This window comes from Arvicola amphibius, chromosome 5 (genome assembly GCF_903992535.2).
Source record: "Arvicola amphibius chromosome 5, mArvAmp1.2, whole genome shotgun sequence".
Taxonomy (NCBI): domain Eukaryota; kingdom Metazoa; phylum Chordata; class Mammalia; order Rodentia; family Cricetidae; genus Arvicola; species Arvicola amphibius.
This window is the reverse complement of record NC_052051.1, coordinates 127,985,256-128,000,113: the sequence shown is the minus strand read 5'-3', so window position 1 is coordinate 128,000,113 and position 14,858 is coordinate 127,985,256. Positions and strand designations below refer to the sequence as shown.

Sequence of the window (14,858 nt, the reverse complement as noted above, 5' to 3'; positions counted from 1 at the left end):
CCTTTCATGACCTAAAAAAAAAAAAAAGAATTCTAATCCCACTCACCCAGGATCCTCATTTCCATAGCAAGGAGGCAGAGAAAATGTACAGAACTCTCTCTATTACATGGGGGAGGGAGTGACCACTAGACAGCCTTTCTGTGGCAACACAGACCAGGAAGTATAATATAATTCAAGGCACTAAAGTTTGAGAGACTTGGTAGCAACTCACAAAATGTATCCGCCCGTCCCATGTGTGGCAAATGAGGAGACTGAACACTAAAAGATGGTAGCAGAGGTCAATACGGAATAGGGTTAACATGAGCTCCAGGAAAGGGAGAAGAAAATTCCACCATGAAGGGCTTCAATAGGCTGGGCCTCACACTTACTCCTCAAGGTCTATGCAGATCTGAGGCTTGGAGTCCGTTCAACTGCCCCTGAAGAGCAGCAACTGGTCTCTTTGTGTACTTCAGCCTCATTTACAACAGAACACTAGATATTCTTAAGGACAGGACTACAGTGGAAGCTTGCCTACTGTTTTCTTGGGTTTCAGACTTGCAGAATTCTTTATTATTATTATTATTATTATTATTATTATTATTATTATTTTGCTTTATGAACAATACCATCCAAAATTTCCACCTCCTCCCCTCCTCCCATTTCCCTCCCCCTCCAGTCCTAAAAGAGGGCAGGGTACCCTGTCCTGTGGGAAGTCCAAGGTCCTCTCCCACTCCATCCAGGCCTAGGAAGGTGTGCATCCAAACAGACTAGGATCCCAAAAAGCTAGTACATGCAGTAGAATCAAATTCCAGAACCATTATCATTGGCTTCTCAGTCAGCCCCCATTGTAGCCACATTCAGAGAGTCCAGTTTGATCACACGCTCGTTCAGTCCCAGTCCAGCTAGCCTTGGTGAGCTCTCCTTAGATCAGTCCCACCGTATCAGTGGGTGGACGAACCCCTCGCGGTCCTGACTTCCTTGCTCATCTTCTCTCTCTTTCTGCTCTTCAACTGGACCAGAATTCTTCAGGGTCAATCCCTCCCTGACTCCCACGATTCTGAGCCTGAGTCAGAGTCTGTTGCCCCCTGGAGGATGACTCATCTGGGTGGTTTTCTGTGGAAATCTTAAGCAGGGCTTCACCTACTCACTGTTAGAAACTAGACGGATGAACTCCAGGGAGCCCACATCCAGCCACGTACTCACTCTGATGGACCAAGGAACAGCAACCATGGAAAGGAAAGTGTTTTGTGTCTTTCGTTCCACTAGACCTACAGAGAACATTTTTCTGTCTGCAAGTCATTGACTCACCACTCCCAGAACAGCATTTCTTGGGCTCCTTCCTCATGAGGCACCTACCACAGATTGATCTCCCAGTGGCAAGGAGCCTGAACCAGAAAAATATCGAAAACTGGTTCGATTCCAAGCCTCTCAGTAAGAGCTATGTTCCGAAGACATTAAACTTTTCAATGGGAAACAAAATACTACTTTGCAGGAACACACAGTACATTGTCTTTTCTCTCAGGAGCTAGGCTCTAAGTTATGGTGAAAAAATTCAAAGAAATAGAAGACTGGTGAATGGGTTAAAAATCAAGCCCATCACTCAGCATCATCAGTAAATTTTTCAGAGTTCATTGACAGGCAGAACCTCACACCACACTGTGTAAATCAAGACCTTCATGGAAGAAACTCTGTTCCCAGAATTGATGTTCTGCCTTAGTGTATTTCTATAATACTCAATATATATTAAGAATTGTCTCCTCAAAGTATTGCCTTTTGTGTTGGGTCCATTTTCCCCTTGAAAACTATTATAGTAATAATCTTGAAGGTACGGGCTATTTAGTTCTAGACATTATTATACTTTTGGCTCCCAAATCTTATAAAATCAGTCCCTGGCAGGGAACCCAAATATAACTTTCAGGCTCAGATGAGACAACTCAATAAACTCATATCAGAGATAATTTATTAACAGAAATTATGTACTCTCCAGGAGTACAGCACATACTTAGCACATAATTATTCTTCAAAAACAAACCATGTCTAGGACTGATCTTTGGTATCAGTCTCTACTTAACATGAAATAAACATTGAATGTTTAGAAGAGACTTCCATTTTCTTAAAGTGGGATGGCCTAGCTTCTCAGAAGCTATGCTAAAGTATCACATGGAAAACATATTTTTAATGAAAGATGACAGCGTAATATATACATATTCATCAACAGTGTTTTTTAGAGGTTTATTCTATTTTATGTGTATCGGTGTTTTGCCTGCATTTATACCTGTGTACCATGTGCATGTATTACCTATAAATGCCAAAAGAGGGTGGAACTGGAGTTACAGACAGTTCTTAGCTACCATGTAGGTGCTGGAAATTTAACCTGGGTCTTCTGTATGAGCAACTAATATTCTTAACTACTAAGTGATGTCTCCAGCCCCTTAAAGTACTATTTTATTTGATAATCCCTTAGTATCTCCAGGATATATTATTTATTTCTTATAATCATCAACTTGGTAGTGTCAACTTTGATAATATCCACTACTAATCAAGAAATGAGTTAATTGTGCCAATATCTTCTTCACTTATTTACTTCTTTGATCATTGATATAGGGTAATAATAAAAATACATGAATTCACTTTTTAAAAGTTGTTTTAGATTTATTTTGTGTGTATGAATGTTTTGTCTTCATGTTTGTTTGTGCACCATATGCATGCATGGGACTGGCAGAAGTCAGAAGAGGGTATTAGATCCCTTAGGACTAGAGTCTGGATGGTTGAGAGCCACTATATGGTACTGGGAATTGACCCAGGTCTTCTGCAAGGGCAGAGCCATCTTTCCAGTCTCAGTAATTGACTTTCTGTTTTTTTTTTCTACAGCTAGTAATTGGAGTTTCTTTAATGTTTTCTTTGGAATGCTTTAATGAGCACACATTGGAAAAATACTTATTTGATCGAGGAAACAATTGTCAAAGTAAACGAAGTCTGAAGCAGTAACTTTCAGACTTCCTCTGTGGTTTGCTTTAAAAAACAATAAATGACCACTTAGTGTTTTACAAATGAAAATGTCATCATGTAGGCTGCAGCTGGTGTTGTTTTTAACATGACTCTGCTACTTTGCAGCATGGACCCCAGAACTTTTAAGAGCCACTTCTCGGTGCTCACGAATTCCTTCTGTTTGGAGGCCTTATGTTTTAGTGTTAGATCACCACCAATTATCTCCTTTCAGTCACAGTTCACCATACAGTCAATGCTCGTATCCCCAAACACTGTTCTAATACAGTCCATGCAATAACCAGGGCCCTATAAATATGAAAAAACCTACTTAGTTAAAGGGTTGTTTAATTCACAAATAAAACTGAAGTGGCATAGCTCTTGATTTATTTACCATAAAAAACCTTTCTATAATAAGTTGCATTTGCCTTCTTCTTTTAAATTAAGAAACATATAGATGTTTGTATATGTAAGTAAATGTCAGGGCACAACAAAAGCCAGATCATTGTGGCCAAACATTGGCCAAGATTGCCCACTTTCTGCCAAAACCTTGTCATTTTAATGAGATTCATGTTCAAGTTGCTCCAGATCTCTCTGAAGTAGGCACTCACTCTGCCATTGTGGTTAAATTATGTATATTTACTCCAAAGTGATCAATCCTTCTGTTTCCATGCTGAGACCGCTGAAGGGACTTTGCATTTGGCACACTAATGCCGAGGATGTAATACGTGCTCATTAAAACTATGCTGAGCCAGAACAAATGCTTTATGATTACTCCTTATAAACATGTATTAAGAACAGATATTATACTTGGTGCACAGACTATGTGTAAAGGCAGCCATAGTTCTCACAGATGGAAATAAATCGCTGGGTGAGTATATTATTGATAAAGTGTTAATTCTCATAGAGATCACACGTGTGGGGAAGATGAGACTTTTGAATACATGGTTGCAAATGGGAAGATGAGAACGACAGTGAGTGAGCCTGACGATGCAGGTAAGAATAGAATCCATCAGATTAATGTGTGGATTTTATACCAACAGCAACAAAGTACCCCTAAATTGTCTCTAAACAGAGAAAGACAGATTTTTACTCCATAGCTGGATTAGTCTCACCATGTAGCCCAGGCTAGAAGAAGCTGCAGAATCGAAGGGGTCATGGAGAGCAGCTGAAGCTTAGCACAGTGAGAGGCCAGGAGAGGCCACTGATGAAGATGCAGCATCCATTGTAATGAAGACTCAGGATTTAAGGGATCAGAAAGTAGAAGCTGAAGCTTTGCACCATGTAACAGGCAGATTCTATAAAGAGAAGCCAGGAGAGGCTGATGGCAAAGGAACAGCCTTGCCTGCAGTGGAGATCCCAGGATACTGGAGACACTGGGGCCATGAGATACTCATCAAGGACAGAGTGGGTATGGAATAGAGCTGGCTGAGCCTCTAAGGCAAGCCGTATGTGCTGCTGATGGCAGAGCCAGAGAAATAAATGCAACTGCTGAAGTTCTTTGGAACCCAGAAGATCATGAGTAAGTCCAAGACATTGAATACTGAGTTATTTTCACTGTAAGAGTTTGGTTTTGCTTTGATCTGATTGCAAATGAGACCAAGTCATTTGTTGGAGTAAGAAAGTATTTCAGTTGTTTTTGATTTTACAAGGTCCTACAGTTAAAAGACTTTGGACTTCTAATGAGACATTGGATATTTTAAAGAGACTTAACTTTTAAAGTGTTTGAATTTTTAAAAGTATTGTGACATTTCCAGTTACACTGTACTTCATGTTATGATATTAACAAGAAATCTTGGGAACAAACAGAAAAGAAAGGTCATGGTTTTAATATAGTGATATATTTGTATGTCAAATTGACAAGGGGCCAATTGTAATGGTTAGTTTTGTGTCAACATGGTGCAAGGTAGAGTCATCTGGGAAGAGAGAATCTCAATTGAAAAAATGCCTCTATCAGATTGACCTGTAGGCTACTTTGTGGGTATTTTCTTAAGTAGTGATTGATGTGAGAGGGTCAGGCTACTGTGAGCAGTACCACCTCTGGGAAGGAGAGGGAGTCACATAGAGAAAGTAAGTAGCATTCTTCCATGGCCTGCTTCAGTTCCTGCCTCCAAGTTCCTGCTTTGAGGTCCTATATTGGCTACTCTCAATGATGGACTATGATTGAAATATGTAAAGCAAATGAACTCCTTTCAAAGTTGATTTTGGTCATATATATATATATATATATATACATATACTTTTACATTTACATTTTATATACATTTACTTTTATACATATAACGTACTTGGGAATATTACTAGTAAGAAACACATAAGCATTTTATATTGAGTACTCAAACATGACTGAGAGACATTTAAGAAGACCTTGAATAAATGGAATCCATGCTCCTGGACTGACATATCTATATTGCTTAAATGCAAATTTTCAGAATTTTTCCATAGATTCAAGTCAGTCTCAGTCAGAATTCTAGTGGCTTTTTAAAATGAAAATCATCAGACTTGTATATGTGTGTGTGTGTGTGTGTGTGTGTATGTGTGTACAGAGAAGCTAAAACAGAACTCTACTGAGAAAAATGTTAGAATATTTTTACTATATGATTTGAAGATTTACAATAAGCTGCAAAAAGCAGGACAATGTGGCTTCAGTTTAAGAATAAGTGAACATATTTGGAAACAGAATACAGGAACCAGAAATAGATCTTGTAAATGGAGTTTCTGTTCCACTTGGTTCTGCAGCCATTCAATCCCAAAGAAACACACAGAGACTTATATTAATTATAAACTGTTTAACTCTTTGGCCTATTAGCTCTGGCTTATTATTAACTAGCTCTTACAACTTAAATTAACCCATAATTCTTGTTTATGTTTAGTCACGTGGCTTGGTACCTTTTATCAGTGAGGTGCTCTCATCTTGCTACCTCTGCATCTGGCTGGTGACTGCATCTCTCTGCCTTTCCTCTTCCCAGAATTCTCCTAGTCTGGTTTCCCACCTACACTTTCTACCTGGCTACTGGCCAGTCAGCATTTTATTAAACCAATATGAGTGACAAATTTTTACAGTGTACAAGAGCATTATCCCATAGCAAGATCTAAATAATAAGTCATTATCCTGTTGGTTTTATTGTCAGCTTGATACAACCCAAAATCATCTGGAGAATGGAAAGCCTCAAATTAAGGAATTGTCTAGATCAAATTGGCTTATGACATGTGGCAATACTAGTTGTTTTTCTATTGTAGTAAAACACCAGGACAAGGAAACTTATGCAAGGAACAGTTTATTTGTAGTTCTAGAGGACAAGAGCCTATGATGGCAGCATGTATGAATGGAGACAGGGCTCACATCTTCAAGCCACAGGCATGGAGTAGAGAAGGAGCTGGGAATGATGTGAGGCTTTGAAACCTCAAAATGTGCCCCAAGTAGCATACTTCTTATCAAGGCTACACCTCTTAAAACTACTTGTCTTAGCTACTATTCTATTGCTCTGAAGAAACACCATGACCAATGTAACTTACAAATGAAGCAGTCTTGCTCACAGTTTCAGAGAATTAGTCCATGATCACTATGGCAGAAATCATGATAGCAGACAGGCATGTCTGGTACTGGAGCAGCAGCTGAGAGCTCTGTTCAACAGAAAGGTTGAAGAGATGGTAGGTAGGTAGGTAGAGAGAGAGGGGGGGAGGGAGAGATAGAAGGAGACGGAGAGAGAGACAGAGAGAGAAGGAGAGGGAGGGAGAGAGGGAGAGAGGGAGAGAGAGAGGGAGGGAGGGAGGGAGGGAGGGAGGGGGAGAGGGAGAGAGAGAGAGAGAGAGAGAGAGAGAGAGAGAGAGAGAGAGAGAGAGAGAGAGAGAGGAAGACTGGTCTAGTGTGGACTTTTGAAAACTCAAAGTCCACCCCCAGTTATACATTTCCTCCAACAAGGCCACACCTCCTAACCCTTCCTAAACCATCCACACTAGTAACCAAACATATGAGTTTATGGGGGCCATTCTCATTCAAATCACAACACTGCTCAAACAGAGCCAGCAAATGGTAACCAAGTACTCAAGCAGCAGAGCTTCTAGGGAACATTCTCATTCAAACCACCACAGTGGGAGAGTACCTTGATTGCTAAAAGAAGGGCTGGGTGGCCTGTGGACTGGCTAATCCTGAGCTAGGTGAGAAAGTTATCTAAGCATGAGCTGATGAGTAAGGCAGCCGGAGAGTGAGACAGCAAGCAGCATTCTTCCATGGTTTCTGCACCAAGTTCCTGCTTTGGGTTCCTGCCCTGACTTCTCTCAAATATTGTGAACCTGCAATTATAAGGCAAATAAATCTATTTTTTTCTCCTTAAGTAGTTTTTGGTCAGTGTTTTGTCACAGCAACAGAATGAAACTAGAAGAGACATACTGACTTTTGACAAAATGTGTCTAGAAAAAGAGTAATCTGCACAACAAATAGCATTGGCTCAACTATGTTCACATAGGGACCATAAGCCTTAACTCTTACCTCTTGTTATATATAAAAAATGTTTTGGAAGGGTTATAAACCTAACTATGAAATTAAATTAGAAAACTCCCAGACAAAAACATGAACAATACTCTTTGTGACCTTGAACTGGAACAAAATTTCTTAGAATTAAAAAAAAAAAAAACTTGATGTGGGATTCCCCTCTGTGTGCTGTGAATACCATTGGTTAATAAAGAAACTGTCTTGGGTCTGTGCAGGGAATGGAGGTAGGTGGGGAAAACTAAACTGAATGCTGGGAGGAAGAAGCCGGAGTCAGAGAGAAGCCACATAGCCCTGCTGGAGACAGACAGCTGGAACTTTATCTGGTAAGCCACAGCCACATGGCAATACACAGATTAATAGAGATTGGTTAAATTAAGATATAACAGTTAGCCAAGAAGAAGCTAGACCTAACGGACCAAGCAGTGATTTGAATAATATAGTTTCTGTGTGTTTATTTTGGGGCTGAGCAGCCAGGAGCCAAGAAATGGCTTCCTCCAACAAACACTAGTCACAAAAGAAAATAAAATTGACAATTGAGCTTTATCAAAATTATAAGCATCTATTTTTAAAAGATGTCATTTAAAAAAGGAAATGGCTAAGCTCACATACACAATTAGTACTCACAATATTTGCCTCATAGGCCCTGTAGCCAGATCTCATTTTAAGAGCCTTTCCACAATCCAAGAAAATCCACATGCAATAATTTGTACAACGGAAATTTTTATAGATAAATCACAAACATGTAACATATGGAAAGCAGCACATTGAATATACTCAAAATAATTAAGGTAATTCGGATTAAATGATAATAAGAGAGGCTGGAAAAAGTAAAAGCACTTGTGACAAAGCCTGATGAACCCACAAGGTCAGAGAGAACCAACCCCAACATATACAGCATAACATACATGTGCCCACACATACACACTCACAAAATAAAGGCATCAATGTGGAAATGATATCAAGGAAATGCAAGGACTGCCACTGAATTCTGAGTGGTATGAATGAAGAATAAAGGAGTACTTAAAACATTTGACAGGTCCTCACGAAGTTAGATACGTAAATGCTCTAAGGATGTAGAAATTCTATTTCTTAATGTTCACCTAAAAAGACGTGCATGTCCATGCACAGAGAGGTTTGTAGGGGAACACTCACAGCAGCGTCATCTGTAAGCCCAGCATAAAAGGACTGAAATGGTGACACGTTTGCCGCATGAACTGCTGTAAAGAAAACAGATGAGCTGCGGATGGTACAGCAGTATGGAGGGACCTTTGTGCAATTTCCACTTAGGAAAACATCCAGAGTAGATAAAACTAATACTGGTTGAAAAAAAATGTCAGAGCTGTGGTTTTGTGGGTCGGACTGGAGTGAGTTCAGGGGGAGTTTATGGGAATATTCAGTGTCTTGACTGCAGCACTGGATATACTGACATACAGATTGCTAAAATTCACCAAATCATATACTTGAAGATTGTGCATCTTATTTTATGTAAAGTACAGATTAGTATAATGTTAACTAATAATTAACATTTCTTTATATCTTAATTTTCTTTCCAGGTAGCAAAGCAGACTTGCCTTCAACTGCCTTCAGAAGGGCTTCTTTTTGCCAAGAGATACAACTGGTCAGAGGAATGAGAAAAAGTGGCATAGGTGTACTTATCCCTATGGGCATCCGTTTACCCCCTAAGTCTTAGAGAAGGCACAGACAAGGAAGCAGGAAGATGTATGAGCCAGAGGCTGGGGAGAAGGGCTGTGAAGCAATGTCTTCTGGACACAGCATGGCCATTACATTCCAGAACCCACCCCAGTTGTCATGATCTATACAAGATTGGGCCTATTACTCTTTAATCACCCACGAGGAAGGGACTCACAAGGTCCCCTTACTGAGGGAGCATGGTCAGATAATCGGTCCTAGGGGAGGGGGGTGTTCTTTTCTTTAGTGGTGTAGCCAATGATAACTTGCCCGTGTTCTAGGAGATAATCCCACTCATGCTCATAGAAGCAACCATAATTAAACTCAGTGGGACACATACTCATGAACACACAGATACACACACGCCAAGTAGGAGGAACATTGAGCCTGTTGGGAAAAAGAAGGGCTTCAGCGGGAGAAAGAGGAAGACTAATTGAGGGTATTGAGAAAGATTGAAAATTCCAAAATTCAAAATATACACATATAAAATTGTCAATAAAAACAAAATAAGGATAAAAGTATTTGGATAAAACAAATAATTGCTTCTCTTTCCATGTTTATAGAAAACGTCTTTCATCATGATTGTTTGTGTACAAAGAATCTTTGTCTCCATTTAAATTCTCCCATTCAAATACCAAGCAGTAATGCCAATTACCCTCTACTTGGCGCCTAATTGGAACTAGATTCTCTGTCGTTCACTTACGAACATTTCGTGCTAGCAACAGCCCTTCAAGATTAGTTTTATTATCCTTATTTTTTGTGGAGAAATTTAAGACTAAGAATAGTTAAGTAATTTGCTCAAGGACTCACTGTTACACATTCAGGGACTGCCTGTCTCCTTTCACTCATGTTATTTCTTCTCTTAGTCACTTTTCAACTAATTTGCATATCAGGCTGATTCCAAAGCCATAGGCATGAGGGGGCTAGTCATTGCCAGCCTTGTAATTTAACAGGCCTGGCCACAATCTCACTGCCACGTAGTCTCTAGTGAATCATTTAGCTTATTTCTTCCAACAATTAAACAAAAAGAAATAAGATGAAAGAAGCAATTGTTTCCCTTCTTTCTACATAGACTTGGGTTCAAAAGTTAGTGGTGCCAATATTTGGTAAACATGTTGCTTAATCTTACTAAAGCTTGGGGTTCTTTTTATTCATAAGACAAAAATATAAATAACCACTGTCACAAGATTGCTATGAGAATAAAATGAGGCAATGCATTTAAAGCACATTGCATGGTGCCATTACTGTAATAAGTGGCAAGAACTAGAAATGATTATTATTAATGAAAGCACAGAAGTACAGTCGCATATGTAGAAAATTAAGTTGCTAAGTTCTCTTATTATTGCTTGTTTTATCATTGTTTTCTTCTCTTACTAAAAGACCACAGCTCAATTGTATAGGTCTGATGGTTTGAAAAAAAATGACCCCTAAAGGGAATGGACTATTAGGAGGAATGGCCTTGCTCAAGTAGGCGTGGTCTTGTTGGAGAAAGTGTATCACTATGGAGGCCGGCTTTGAGTTCTCACATATGTTCAAGATATTGCCCAGTGCCCAGACTACTTCCTGTTGCCTATGAGTCAAGATATAAGGACTCTAACTTCCAGCACCATGTCTGCCTTCATTGCTACCTTGCTTTCTGCCATAATGATAATGGACTAAACCTCTGAACTGTAAGCAAGTCACCCTAATTAAATGTTTTTATTTTCTAAGTGTTGCCAGGGTCATGGTGTCTCTTCAAAGCAATAGAAACCCTAACTAAGACAATAGGCATCAGAGATTTCTTAGACACAAATCATTTTGAGTCTGTATAAATTAAAATTTCATTCCATATTAATTTATAACTAATGTATTTAGTAGTTTCTAATATGCCATTATGTTATAGGCCCTTGTGCTTTAATTAACTCCAAAATACACACAATGAAGTTTAAATGATGTGTCTTATTCCCATAACTGGCCTAGAACAGTGACTGAGATCTACAACTTTGCTTTGATTCGTGTTTTCCCTGGACCTTCTAGAAGAGGTAACCACAATTCATGAAAACAACTGAAATGTAGACGAAAAACTAGGCAGAGACCACAGAAACCAATGCTTACAACAATAGTTACAGTTGTAACTAGTTGCCCTTCTTTGAAAGATCTTCATGGACTGACTGTTTGGCTCAGAATATGCAAGGTTCTAAGTTCAGCCTGAAACTAAGAAGATCTTATGGCTTCTCTCAAGCACAATTAGGAAGCAGGTTTTCTCTTCCACAGCCACACCATATCTTCTTTCCACTCTGATTCCACCCCAAACACACAGATCACTTTCAAATGTTCTTAGAGCATCATTGCATAGGACAAGTTCCATGTAATACCCATTGCAGTGTGAGCAATTTGTTATCTCATGCTCCTCTTGGGTTTCCAAGGGGAGCTGTGCACAACAGATAAATTTAAAACAGAGATATGGCTGTCGGAGAAATCACAGATGATAGAGGTGCCTGGGATAAACATAAATGTCTTCAGTATGTCCCTTCTTGCATAGCAGAAGACCATGACCGGATAGTGTGAGAATAAATAAATAAAATGTTAGGGTGATGGGCAGTGGGTGTAGAGAACTGTAGGGAGAGTTGAGAGGTGAGTAAGCCAGGATTTGGACCTCACCACACACCCTTTCCTATCACTAATAGAAACAACCCTGACACACCCCCTATAGCACCTACAATTGCGCTTTTTGTCACTGGACTGCCGACCAGCCCAATCAAATTACTTGGACTCCACTTATGAATGATTTTGCCAACTGGCTGACACTTTGTTTTTGTGGTCAATATAAACAAATTACTTTGACTGATTCATTCATTTCAAAGTCTATTATCCCCTCAGATCCTCTCTTCCCATTTTTCTGTGTTGCTAGACTAACATTCTCTATGTACTCACATAGGGAGATCTGTTAAAGATGGCAGAATAAAATACTTTTCCATTCCCCACACTTAAATTCCACTTTTCCCTTCCTTAGGTGGCCAAAGGGCTAGGTAAGCAAGCCAGATATATTTAAAATTCATTATTTCTGGGCTATTTCTAGACAGTTTGTTTACTTATTTTCTTTTTTTAGTTTGGTCTTAACACACAGACAAATGTGTACCAACTGTCTACGTTTTATATTTGGGTGAATACATGGAAGTGGCGTGTGGCAGAAAGCGAGGCTGGAGAGAAAGGCGTGTAAAGTCATCCTTAGCTTTCAAGTCCACTCGCTGGTCTCCTTCTGCTCCAGCTAGAAAAAAGTTGGGGATCTGTATCTCACTGTGCCACTCTTTCGATGATCTTTTCTGATAATCAATACCTTCACTACACACTCAGTTCATCCCTCTTATGTAAGATGTAATAATTGTTTCTCTTCCTTAATGTGGTTTTGCACTTTGACTTTCCACTTCTTTTGGGTGATTTCCTTTGCTGTGTTAAAACTACAGGTGGCAGCGAACTCCACACAAGCCACGAACTTTACCGAAGAACAAGAGTCACGTGTGCTTCCTGTGCCACGTACTTTTCCATTTTTATTTCCTTGTGTGGGGGGGTTGTGTGTGATTGTGTGCAGTTATCCACAGAGGCCCGATGAGAGAGTCAGACTCCCTGGAGTCAGAGCTACAGGCAGTTATGAGCAGCCTAATTGGTGCAGAAAAACCAATCTGGGTTCTCTAGAAGAGTAGGAAGTGCACTAAACCTCTAAGCCATCATTCCAGCCCCCAAACCAAAGAGTCAATGCTTGCACACTGGTTCTCTGGTTATGGAGTTATTGTTCTGGTTCTGATCATTCAAAGGTCCTGCTTTATATTTTTAACTTTCTGAAAAATTCCATATCCTGTGAATATAAACTTATCTAGCAAGTTCTGGAGACTTGGTGTTTTAATTTCTCGTTCTTTCTTTTTCACAAACAGGACTTTTTATTTGTCACTATTGGAAGTCTGGAATTTAAAACAGTTTCTTGGTTCATATCCATTAGTTCGTTCAACTTTAGCCCCTGACTCGTCATCAGTAGAGCTCCATGAGTTTTCACCAGTTAAACTTGGGTTTTTTCCGCATTTTAATTTTTCTAAGGAAAACATTGTGAAGAGGATAACAGGACATGCAGGTCTTATCTACGTTTTCCCCAATGCTGTCTGCAATCAATATCTTAACCACTTCCTCCAAGACAATTGTCTGGCCTTTTCAGGTCATGATTTTCATCATCTTCCAGATCTGGAGGACCTAGTGGTGCTGTATACAGGACCTCTCTCGTTGCTGTGTTTTTAGAGAAACTAACACAGAACAGAAGAAGCAAAGACCCATCAGTTACCTTGACAGCAACATAAGCTTCAATCATGGTCTGGTCTGCCACTTTTTGACCATGAAACACATTTTGTCCTGGGTAAGATCCATGCCATGGAAGTTAATCAGATGTTTTTTTTTTTGTTTTGCTTTGTTTTGCTTTTTTGTTCTTTGTTTTGTTTTGCTTTTGCCCTGGCCAATCTCAGTAATTAGCTTGAATTTTCTAAACGCAACTCTGTCATTCTGGACATCAGCAAAACTCTCTTCAAACACATAACCCCTGAGGTCATCAGATTCAATTTTGGTTCCTTGAGTCCGTGTGATGAGTATTTTTTCAATGTTTTTTAGAATTGAGAATAGACAGAGCTTTTGCATCATACATCTTCCTTAGAAAATGGATCAACCACCTTCTTCTTGGCTTCTTTCTTGACTCCTTTAGTCAGGGACTTGTTTTTGCTGACTGCTTCCATGGTGCTGCTCAGAGAGCCAAAGGGGAGGAAGTAGATGCAGCTTGCATGAGAATTTATGTGAGTGGGGCGGGACTAACTTTTACTTCTTGGTAGAAATGGAACCTTGCTTTTTAAAAAAAAAGGCGGGGGAGGATGGGATGATTTCCTCTTTTTTGATATAAGCCATAGATCCGTCCACAAAACAAACACAAACAAACAAACAAAAAAAACTGGTCTCAAATTGGGATCAGCTGTGCATCTTACCAAAATTAAAGAGCTGGGGCATCTTGACACAGCTAGTTACTATCATCATTATAATTGCTGCTAGTATTACTTTTTTATTAACTTAAGCATTGAGTATAAAGAAACTGGTTTGTCTAATTTTGAAAACAGTCATTTTGCTTCTAAGAAAAGAGCACATGCATGGGTACACGGTATCACTCCAGGGTGGCAAACACTTTCTATTGTCCTCAATGTGGTGGCCACATGTTATCTTTTTCTCCCAGAGAGCTAAGTCTAAAGCAAGAGAGTTTGGAGGAAATGGAAGAAGGAGAAAATGAACTTTTCTTTTTCTTTTATGGCATTGAGAGTCTGTGCCAATGAACCCACTGGCATATCCCCCAACCCCTGAAGTTGTACATATATGATCAAATATGTGTGTTTAGTAAATAAAATTAACAAGGCACATTGTTACTGTTCTGAGCAGTTATTTCTGTTTTTACAAAATGGTTGTAAATCTTTTGAAGCAAAATGGGAGAAAACAATGAGCCTCATGCACTGTGAATGTTTAGTGATCCTGTGTACAAATCATCTATATATTACACTACCCTGCAAAGCACAAATGTGTTTATGAGATTCTGTAAAATAAATGTGCAATGGAGTTTCATTAATGGAAAAGACTTAAAAGGTGAAGATCATTTTCTATAGGCTCTATCCTATGTATACACAAAAGTACCCAATATTTTAAAGTCACCTGAGGAATTCTT

At 39.3% G+C, this 14,858-nt stretch overlaps 1 pseudogene; it reads right to left on the bottom strand.

Moving 5' to 3' along the window:
• Window positions 1-13,059: 13,059 nt before the first annotated feature.
• On the bottom strand, window positions 13,060-13,893 carry LOC119815360 (annotated as a pseudogene).
• Window positions 13,894-14,858: the final 965 nt, after the last annotated feature.